The sequence below is a fragment of the Acyrthosiphon pisum genome, chromosome A2 (assembly GCF_005508785.2).
Source record: "Acyrthosiphon pisum isolate AL4f chromosome A2, pea_aphid_22Mar2018_4r6ur, whole genome shotgun sequence".
NCBI classification, from domain to species: domain Eukaryota; kingdom Metazoa; phylum Arthropoda; class Insecta; order Hemiptera; family Aphididae; genus Acyrthosiphon; species Acyrthosiphon pisum.
The window spans coordinates 23294941-23307179 of NC_042495.1; the positions used below are offsets into that span (position 1 = coordinate 23294941).

General features: G+C 28.2%; 1 protein-coding gene and 2 long non-coding RNA genes across 3 annotated transcripts in view; all 3 read right to left on the minus strand.

The window, feature by feature from the left end:
• LOC100163693 (kelch-like protein 2) overlaps nt 1-12239 on the minus strand; it is a gene marked incomplete in the record, with an annotated part of 48679 nt that overhangs the window by 26204 nt on the left and 10236 nt on the right.
• LOC115034025 lies at nt 2500-2942 on the minus strand. Its single transcript, XR_003839378.1, has 2 exons — nt 2909-2942; nt 2500-2838 (listed from the first exon to the last, which is right to left on the minus strand). It is a non-coding gene; the product is annotated as an uncharacterized LOC115034025 (long non-coding RNA).
• LOC107883395 lies at nt 4009-4819 on the minus strand. The gene is made up of 4 exons (XR_003839376.1): nt 4705-4819; nt 4520-4627; nt 4247-4443; nt 4009-4160 (listed from the first exon to the last, which is right to left on the minus strand). It is a non-coding gene; the product is annotated as an uncharacterized LOC107883395 (long non-coding RNA).

The following is a 12239-nucleotide window of genomic DNA, read 5'->3' on the forward strand; positions in this document are numbered from 1 at the left end:
TTTGACCCCCCAAAGTACCAACTAGATTCACTTTCCAATCATAAAAGTTACTGTTGAAGAAAATCGAAGCAGTTTTACTGTCCTAAAAGGTGATGACAGACACAAAAATAAAAAAAAAAATAAAAAAATAAAAAAAAAACAACACTTCATTGTAAAATCAATACATTCATCGTTCCACTCAGAATCTAAAATGACAATAGTTTATTTAATAAAAGTTTTTAAAATGGTCGAATCGTATAGAAAATTGTTTTGCATTGACTTCCTGAATTATATTGAATACAATTTAATACGTTCAATCTAATTTTCGTGAATTAAAAAACATTTGCATGGAAATAACTTAACAATAAATGCGCAGGTTTTTTTTAATTTTTTGAAACTGCTTTAGGGGAGACCGGACTCACTTTTTACATTTGTATTTTTAATTTATTCAGTTTTATAATTTTAAAGCTCAAAATACACTTAACAGTTCAGTAACTTGTAAGCTACATAATTAATTAGCCCCAAATCATTTTTTTTATACTTTTGGATCAATTATGAACATCATGGATAATATTATGATTAAACATTACCTGAGTCGTGTTCTACATACCTTTTATAGTTGTTTTACTCTGCTGCAAATGTTTGAAAAAATACAATTTAACTAGGTAAAAACATAATTTTTAAAACGTTAAAAAAAAACCACAGTTGATAACAATATTTTATTGATTACAATATTAAGGAATAATCATATTATAATCACTACGGTTTGTGCTGTGATAAACAATGATGGTCACAATACAATGCTGTTGATGTAGTGTCTTTAACTTAAAATCTCGATTTTAAAGATCTACTTGGTCAACTTACCACGGTACCCAATTAGCCCCGGTCTCCCCTACATACACGAATAAAAGAAAACATTTCCTGGACTAGGACTATCTTTGAAGTCTGCTAAAAAATAACGGTGAAGTTTGTATTTGTACCTATATTTCTTTTAAATTCATATGTAGTTATATTGTTAAAACTATACTTTAATTTGATATTATACAAAGTTATAAACGTTATATACGTTATATGATTCATATAATATAATTTATATAACTAACAATGGTGGGCAAGTTAATGAAAATAATTAACTGTGGAAATAGTTAAGTTAATTCAATTAAACTACCTTCAGTTAAGTTAAAAATTAACAAAAAAATAAAATTTAACTAGTTAAGTTAAAAGTTAAGATGGAAAATAAAATTAACTTAACTCAGTTAAAAAAAGTTAATTTTTTTTTTTAAGTCATAATATTCATAATTCATCAATCACCCTAGTACCTATTTTGATTTGTACGGACAACCAAGACGCTTAGCACTATGCAAACATAAAACTTAAAATTATTATTATATTTCATTGTTAGCAGAACCTTATAAGTTATAGGTTAACTTATAAACTATAAATTATACTAAACTTGTTAGAGTCTAGAGAAGATATTAATTATTAGTAGTAGTATACATTTTACTGTAAGTCTTCTATAGTTAGACTTATTATATTTAGTACCATTATAATAGTCTATTATTAAAATAAAATCAATGAATAATGATTGTTGGGTACAGAATCAACTATTTTGAATTTCGCGCGTTGTGTCCGTCACGTCCCGTCCCGCAATGTTTGACACCCTGGTGCCCCGCCGTCGAAGCTACGCGATTGAACTTTGTACCCCCGGGGAAGGGGACGGTGTCGTCGCGGTCTAGCCGCCGGTCGCCGGGTACCCGCCGTCGTCGTACGTCGTCGTTGCTCAACCGTCTAGGTAACTGTGTCTGTATCGCGAACCGGTGCGCCGCCGCCGTCAATACGCCATTTTTTTTGTTCCGTGCATCCGAGCCTCGCTGCTCACCCAACTCATCGCGTACGTCGTTTACGCGATCCGAGTTCCGGCCACTTGTGCCGACACCACGGCTTATTGTTATTTGTTCGTCGCCCGTCCGAGTTTTCGCTGTGCGACCCCGAGCCGTGGTCACCGAAACCACACGTGTTTTGTTCCGAGCCGTCTATGCTCTCTCGTCGAACCATTCGTTGTGCACACGAATGGTGTCATTGCGACCGCCCGTGTCGTGTTACACCAGTGTTTTAATTTTATTTTCGGTTGCTCGCCCGATAACCGCCGTGCGGATTGAGTCCCGCTTTTCCCGGTACCCACGTGCTCGTCGCCCGTCCGAGTTTTCGCTGTGCGACCCGTGACGTACCAGTTCGTTGTCGTTTACGCCGCGACAACGGACGTCCAAGTGTAACGATTTTGCTACTCCACAACGTAAGTACTTATTTCGGACTCGCGTTGTCCGATTCCGACACATTTGTCAACCATGCCGTTTCATCACGTGGTCAAGTCCCCGGGTTCATTGCCCCGTATGCCGACGTCGCCCTAGTCGACGTATAATGTATTTGTCGCGTTCCGGTTCCACCTCCGTCAGCTGATCGTCGTTCCGGGACAATCACACCAGCTCCACCTTATCATCGATATCACCGACGCCTATCAGGACGAGAGCTTCGCAGCAGCAGATTTTTGGCATTCTTATCATGTGCGATGCGCTCCCAGCGGTTTGTCCCGGAATTAGGTTATCTTTGTTTTGGTTTTCGGCATCCGTGATAATTTTGGACCTTGGTGTTAACTGTTATGTGATAATTCCTGTTGTCATATTTTGGAATTTATCAACTGCCGTTGACTTGATTTATTGTATACTACTTGAAACTTTACTATTTGGTTGCATTTTAAAAATATGGATACCGTCATTAAGTGTTTGTACTGTGAAAACACTTTTTCTCAACGTAAATCCTTGTACGTGCATTGCCGGAAATTTCACGACATTGATGTATTACCTGTGAAAGACCTCCAATGCGAAATTTGCCAAAAACAATTTTCTACCCCCAAAACATTAAGTGTACATACCAAAAAATTCCATCCAATAACAGTTACCGATCTGACCGAAAAAAAAAAAAATAAAACTAGAATAATTTGCCCTCATGACAAGTGTGAAATGGAGTTATTTACATTTGCCAAACAAAGACAGCATTTGTCCAATGTACATGGCATTGATATAGAATTGGAAAATAATAATTTTTGTGATATCTCAGGTAATAAGTGTTTAGGATTTTTTTTTTTTTTTAGGGGGGAGGGAGAGGGCTAAAGTCCTACTTAGATTTTTATTATTTTTATTTAATTTTATACATACATATGAATACTGGGCCCCACTGAGCATAGGCGGAAATTTGCCATAATTTTAGAGGGGGCTAATATTTAAAAATACTTTATTGCATATCAAAGCCGCTCTCAGCACTTGAAAATATAATATTACCGTAAACACCATCCAAAACTATATATGATTTATTTTAAACATACTATAGGTGTTAAACATTTACTTGCACATATACTTGAATTTTAACTTTAAATATATAAGAGAGATAATATGAGTTATACAAATTTTAAATTCAATAACATTTGACAAATACTGTAAATTAATGTAATTTCTATTAATGTAGTTAAATGAGTTGCTTTTTTTAAATTATAAAATATAAAATAACAAATATATTTAAAGGGTATAATATTATCTTCGATAATTGAGCCAGACACCTCCATTTTTCAAATTATTTTAGCAAGCAATAATTTAGAAGTTAGTATGTATATGAATGAAGACTGTACAAATTAAAATGCATTATATATTTAAAATGGAAGTACTATTATAATCCCCTCTGGATTTTATACCCATCCATGTACTTCATGAAACTTAGTACATTTTAGTTTTAATAATCTATTAAACAATAATATGGTTCAAAATTAAGTGTTTAAAAATAGAATACAGATAATTAAATATAAAATAATGAAACACCAAAAACTAATAAAAAATTATTTACTTATTTATTTATTAGTAGAAATGTGAATCTTGAATATTGGATTTAATTAATTATTGAATACTACTAAAAAAAAGTATTACCTACCTACTATAATTCTTGTTGTCTCGTCATAAAACTGAATTCAACCACATTGAGTTTTTAAAAATTGAGGTAAATGTAATTACTACCAATAGCTATAGTTCTCCAACATGGTTTGCTTGTTTATGATGGTAATAATAAAATTACTTTCATTTACATGCAATTTACATACCATTTCACGTTTCCACATATCAAAATTCTGTGATTGAAAACTATGAATGTAGGAAAACCAGTAATTAATAAATAATATTTATATCAGTTTATATTAAATTATTAATATAAATGCTATTATAATTACTGTAATATTAAGACTAGAGTGATCAGATGAACATTTTTTTCCTTGGATAGATATGTCACTAACGGTATTTAATACAGGCAAAATAGTAGAAGTAACTGTTGTAGCAGTTAAATTATTACTATCCATATCAACATATGAAGTAGGATAATTACTAAGACCAGAATCATATGGAATTTGAATAGATTTTCATCAATACCCTAGAAAATAAATTATGAATTATGAATTTGTAGGTATTTAAATGAAAAGTCAATTGACATTAAATAAGACTCATACATTAGTCAGATTGTTATATGTGATGATAGAATTATTTTAATTGTAATGATTTCCATTAGTCGTTAATGATCTGGATGGTGGTTTTTTCATTTCCTGAGCAATGTTTTCCTATGAATAAAAAGCAAATTAAAATAATAAAATGTAAAAATTAAAATACTACTTACATAAATAATAATAATACTTACAAAACTATAACCGACTTTGAGGCCAATGATTCATCTACTTCAACACCTGCAGTTTAAAACAATGATCTTATAGAACTAATTTTCTTTCTCTTTCCACGACCTAAACGGTCAACATGGTTTGATTCAGAATCTGACAAGTTCAAAATATGTTGCAATTTATTTGTTGCATCTCCAAAAGAATCTATTATTAACAAAAATATACATTTAATTGGGGAAAGATGGACACAGTGGCTGACAAAGGCACAGTAAAACAATATGTATATATATTATGTAGTTATCATTTTCTTGTATGTAATATATTATAAAAATGATTATTATAATGTTTAGTGCACAAGGGAGAATAATATTTTTTCTGAAAAGTTTTATATATTATTGTTTACCCCCTCACAAGTTCGGTCATTGTCCACTACACTGTGCTGTATTCAATCCAATACACAGCGTCTACATAATATATAATTATTTGATCTAAAGATTGTTGAGAATGACATAAATTATAAAACTTAAATTTTCTTTTTTTTTTTTTGTTATATTTTAATACATATTTAAATTAATATTTTACCTACTTAAAATATAGCTCAAAACAGTTATATTAAAATTAAAATATTTAAGGTTTGAAAATAATATATGAGGCTTACATTGTTTTAATTTGTACCTATTCTCTATTCCAAATAAGATCAGGAGTCGGCGGCGGTCAGACATATGGTGAGACGCCGTCCCCACTACGACGACGCGTAAACAAATAATAAATTGTCTGTAATCATATCCATGATTATACTAATTACTACTAGTATACAATATACTATATCGTCCCCGTTCATGCAAAACACACCAAGTCCAAAAACATGAATCAGCTTTTGCAATTTTTCCAAACTTTAAATGTATACCATATGTAACCAAATTTTTTTCTTTCTTTTTTTAATTGAGTTTTCCTTAAGGGAAGTAGCTGTTAATGAATAGTTGTAAATAATATGATACTGTGAAATTTATAGCTCGTATTATTGTTAAAATACAAATTTCTAAGTCGATTTTTGGACTTAGTGTACTTTGCATGAACGGGGAAATATTATATACCTACTACTTCACTAAAATGTTATTGTTATAAACCGTAAAGAATAAATTCCAAACTGTACACATTTCAGACACTATGGTCTATGACGCTGCACAATTTAAATACTAAATAAATATACCTAAAATATTGATATATATATATATCATCTATGGACTATGGATAAATCAAACGCAGTTCCTGATGAATTGTGTATTTGTGTGTTGGAACTCTATATAAATACTTTTTAAAACAATATATTATACACCTACATTAAACGCATATAGTTAATTGTTATGATAGGTACCTACCTATATATAAATTATTATTATAAATATAAACCTTTTTAGTGATCATACTTTTGTTGGTGTTTATATTATTGCTTGATCGCGGAGTCATCCATATTATATTTGCAGCGTAGTTAAAACACGATAAGTAAATTATATTATATGACCTATAGGCTATAATATATTTATTCCGTCCAACAGTGTCGCGATAATTCGTACCATGGTCCATGACAAAGTGAGAACTCAAATAGCAAATATCTATAGAAATTACAGACAACGGTTGTCGGTTATTTACTATTGACTATTGTAAAATGTAATTTGTAAAACCAAACAATCGTTATAGGTATTATAATAATAACTATTAATTATTATTAGATTATAAATAATTCTTATATAATAATGGTTTTATAAATAATTCTATTTTTATACATCCATGTTCAACAAAATATTATTGTTATCACTTAATAGTTAACAATTAACAGTTAACCAAGATTATCACGGATGCCGAAAACCAAAACAAAGATAACCTAATTCCGGGACAAACCGCTGGGAGCGCATCGCACATGATAAGAATGCCAAAAATCTGCTGCTGCGAAGCTCTCGTCTATCAGGTCGTACACAATATTGTTATTGTTTATTATTCGCCTTACGCGAACCGTGTATTATTTTTTTTCGTTATTTTAATTGATTTATTGTGCCGATCGTATTGTGATCGCGCACACCACTATTATTATTACTAACCCTAGTCGTTAAGCCATTCCATTTGCAGAACATGTAAAATAAATAGTTCTGTACATTTTTCATATCACCAAACATAGTTGTTAACATTCATCATAATACCTACTCTCAATACTATGAATCTATCCTAAATATACAGTCCACTCTCTCCCATTCTACAGGGTTATTCGACAGGTAGTAGGTAATACGACGACGAGCATTCACACACGACGGGTTGCGTGTTGCGCGACAGCGGTGCGCACACACACGTACATTCGTCAACCGGCTTGATGTGCAGCCGTCGCACAATGATAATAGTATAATACCTACCAAAAATTGTTTCCTTATTTATTTCGATAATGTTATTTTCTAATCTCATACGTTTGCTTGTATTTATAACGAATACGGCAATATAAATTATAATTTATAAATATCTCGGACGACTTTTTGTTTTGTCCATTGGAATTATTGTCGTATTTACCAGAAACCAGTATATGTTATTGATATAATGATTTTCATTTAAAGACTATGATATTTAGTTTTAAACCTGTTTTTAGGAATTGGAGAGTTAGATAAAACAAAAATCGGATTATTCAATACCGAGTAGATCATTAAATAATAGAATTCGTGAAAATAGCCAGTCCATACAATGGATAGTATACTAATTATTACTCTTTAATGTAGTACCTATAGGATATAGATTATAATATAATTTAATTATTATGAATTGATGATATAGTATTATTAGAAAAATAAATTACCAAAATTGAATGAATAAGTTTTGTCTCTTGGTTCCACACATGATAAAAAAAAATTTAATTAACTTAACTGTACAATAATAATAATTAACTTTAAAAATTTAAGTTAGGACAATACAAAATTTAATTGAATATGTTAATAATGCATTTTAAAATCTTAGATTCAAAAAGAAAAATTTTTAGTTATTTCTAACTCAAAATAATTTGCACATTTTTAGGAATTTGTACGCCTTTTGTCAAAATTCGAACTTCAAATGCTTAAGATAAAATTGTTACTATGGATTTTTAATATTTTTCAAATGTCATTGTAGCAATAGGTATATTAAGAGCCTGGTATTAAATTGCCATGCTTCTTTATACTCAACAAATAACATTTTATTGACGTTCATAAAATAACTAAAAAAGTGGAAAAATGTCAAGTATTTGTTTTAAAATTACACCAAAACCAAAATCGATTTTGTCGAAAACCGATTTTACGTAAAAATTCCTGCTTTTCCTTTATTTATTTTTTTTTTGTTTTTCTAGGAATTTTTTAACACAATATTTGAGTTCCTCAATGCACCAACTAGATTCACTTTCCCAATGAACAAGATACTGAAGTTAAAAATTGAAGCATTATTTCGACTAGGTATTTATCATGTACACGGACAAAAATAAAAAATTTAAAACAGCACACACATCATTGTAAAATCAATGCATTCATCTTCAGAATCCTAAATTACTAGCCAATGAAAATAATAAATACTCAACTGCAACATATTTATCAATTAACTATCTAATTTAGTCCAAATTTTGACTTAAAATATCTATAAAAATTATATGAAAATTGTGTTAGTGTATTTATTTAGATTTTTACACTACTTATGAGAACCTACATTTTAACCACAAAATAATATGCAAGTGTTTGTAATTTTGATGGGTTTTGTCAACATTTTAACTTTAAATCCTCATAAAAAAATAATGTGGAATTACACTCAACTTTTTTTAAATTCACTATGGTAGGTAACAACTTGAAATAATAGTCAAAAACCTTGTAAAACATTTTTAAGTTTTTTGACCTCACGAAACATTATTTATTAAAAATAATTAAATTTAAAACTAAAAAATGGGGACAAGTGGGTGTCACTCTGGCAAGTGGGTGTTAAATTTGAATTCAATGATATAATATCATTGGTAAGAAAAACGATTCCGAGCGAAGACGGTCAGTCAGCATAAAATTATATTACTAAGAATATTTGATGATATTATTGTGAATAAAGTAATTATTTATATATTATAATAGTTATAACCTATTTAGTATATCTACGTAAAATTATTATTGAATTTGAAATTTAAATTTAGTCAAAATTCGAACTTTAAATTCTTATAATTTTATGAATCTACAGTTTTTCGTTTTTGAATTACCTAATAAGAAAATCGCTGCGTGAGAAATCGAGTGAATATCCATTGTTGTAAAAATTGAACTCCAAACGTTCATAAAAAATTAATTTGACTTCCTTGTAGACGTTTTTTGTTTGAAAAAGATAGACAAAGTTATATATCCTTGTATTACATTTACAAATCTTAGATTTTAAAAGAAAATTTTTTATAAATTCTTAATTCAAAATAGTTTGTTCATTTTCACGATTTTTCCGTATTTTTTCATGATATGAACTTTAAATATTTATAAAAAAAAGAATTTTTAATATTTTTCAAACGTCATTGTGACAATGTATTTTTTGAGGGGTTGTCCAGATAATATAGGTATATACTTATTTGTTAATTGGTTGCAATATTTCTCTGTTTTACATCTACTACCACTAAGTTCATAATATACTCATCAAATATTGTAATGAAACATTTTTTATTTATTTAATTAAAAGTAAGAATTTTTATGTAATTTAAATCATAGGTACATGTATAAAATACCTACTGTATATCTGAAATAATTTAATAATACAAAAATTGTATTTTCTAGGTCTTAATAGCTTAACAATTAAAAATGCATAATGGATGATTATTCTAAGTCTAACACTCATGTGAATATGTGATCCTAGTCTTAATACTTAAATAACAATAAAGCAACGAGAAAAAATGACATAAAAATATTATGATTCTATATAATTTAGATAAAGAATATTATATAATATGCCTATTATTAGTTTAAAAAATACTTAAATATAATGTTTTAATTTTAATGAATATTAATTTACGAATTATGTGCACTTGTGAAAAATAAATGTTAGGCATAAATAATATAGGCACTCCTCACAATGACAATAATATGATAATATTACTATTTCACTGTATATTTTATCTGCCTTGTTTCTTCGACGACGACGACAAATGAAAAATGATTCAAATTCAATTGATAAATAATAATATGTTTTAAAATAAATGTACACGGTCATTTAAGATCCATTCATTTATTAAAAAAAAAAAACATCATTGTAATATATTAATATCTAAATATACACAAATTCCCGCTGGAAAAACAAGTAACACAGACACATGAAGGCACGGAGCCGCAAGATAAAAATATAAATTGCATGTATACTGTAATAGGATAATAGTAACATAATATTATTTAAAAATATTATTAATATACATTAGTACCTATATAGTTATGATCATTGGTCACAATAATTTAATAATTATTACTATATATTTTGTTTGATATATTCGATACCAGTGGTGCTATAAGTATAATAGTTTTATAAATAATTAAAAATATATTAGGATAATAAGTACATTATTTAAAACTAAATTTATTTTCTTTCCTAATTAGTTTAGGACTTTATATAATATTAAAATAGTTCATAACGAACCATATATTTTTGTTTGTCAAATTCCTTTTAAAATTTATCAAAAATAAAGATTGAATTTTTTTTTTTTGGTTTGACAATTAAGTTATTCATGATGAAAAAATGGTTTCCATTGTCGCAAATCTGGGCATTTTAGAGGGAATTTAAAAAATTTTGGTACTGACGCTCGTAAGACCATACAAGATATTTTTGCATTTATAAGACAAAAAAATATGCTAAATATTTATCCTTACATTGATATTTCTTTGAGAAACCAATTAGTAACTGTTCAACAGAATGATCATTCTCAGTCCTAAAGAGAGTAAAATCGTACCTCAGATCAAGGTTAGGCAAGTTAATGATTTTTTTTTAACTCAGTTAAGTTAATATGCACCAATAACAAAAAGTTAAAAGTTAAAAGTTAATCTAACTATAGGTTAAATAATTTATCTTTCGTATAATATAGTATCTTAATTATTACTAATACAAACAAATTTGTTTTGCAGTTTTTATATTTTGTATTATGGTATAAATAGTTATGTTTTTATTTATTTATTAACCTTTACAAATATTATTTATTTTCAACATGCCACATGGTCATCATAATATATTAATATATTCATTTATCTGCAGGATATGGTCAACAAATAACAATATATAAATAGTAATAAAAAAAAATTTACAATTTATTGATATATAGAGCCTATAGAGTTTTATACAATTTTATGTATTTATATCATTATAGTTGATTAAGAATTTACCATTCAAATTTTGACCATGTACCATATAATATTTTTACAAAAACAAATCAAAGCTCGTTTATCAAATAAATTAAAAATATAAAGAAGGGGAGCGGTAAATTTTATTTTCTCAGAGTGGCTTAATTCTAAAAGCTTCCCTGTCTACAGCATTAACAGGCAACAGCTGCAGACAGGAGTCAGATAATCTGTATTCTTAAAAATAATATATTATTTAATAAAAAAAAGATTATTGTTATTTTTGTGATTTGTCAAGTATTTGAAAAAAAATATGTACCTTATGGCTTACATAATATACCTACTTGTAAGGTTTTAGTCAGTATAAAATATATGCTTAATCAGTTATCACTTATCATAAATATAAGAATGTACAATATTTGGAACCTAAGTAAGATGTCAATGAAAATCTTACAAAATTACAAATACAATTTTATTATTTTAATGTTTATACTTTATTTATATTAAAAATATAAAAATATAAAAATGTGGAGTCATACGTAATTATCTAGCCATATCTTTGAGAGTCGCAAATGCTGATAATGTATTATATTATTATCACAGATATATAATAACACTAGATAGCCGACTTCCTATAGCAGCAATATCAAATATTGAAGTTGGGAAAATGGCCGACTTTTCTTATCAAAGGGCCCATTGTTTACATAGTTCTTGTTGATAAAATTGTAATAACGTATTAAGATTAACGTATTACTGTAAATTGTAAATTGTAATATTACAATTCATTTTCTTTTAATTAATTTCTTTATTAAGATTAATTTAAGATGGTGCACAGATGTTTTGTTGGAAACTGTCCCAATAAAAAAGTAACTGGAAGTGGTATTCATTTCTTTTCGTAAGTAATTATTTAAAATCACAAGGTTAAAATTACCTATAAATTATGTTTCATATAATTTATTTAATGTTTTGTTTTAAATAGATTTCCAAAAGACGATGATCTAAAAAAATTATGGTTAAAATCTATAAAATTAAAGTATGGTGTACAAACACAACATAGTCGTGTCTGTAGTGACCATTTCACTAAAAATGATTTCAAAACTATTGTGGGAGGTCGAAATCACATTTTATTAAAAAACGACGCTGTTCCTACAATTTTTATTGCTAAAAGAACAACAGAAAAAATTAATGATGGCATAAGAATTGCATCAAATGAAAACCCTACGTCCTCA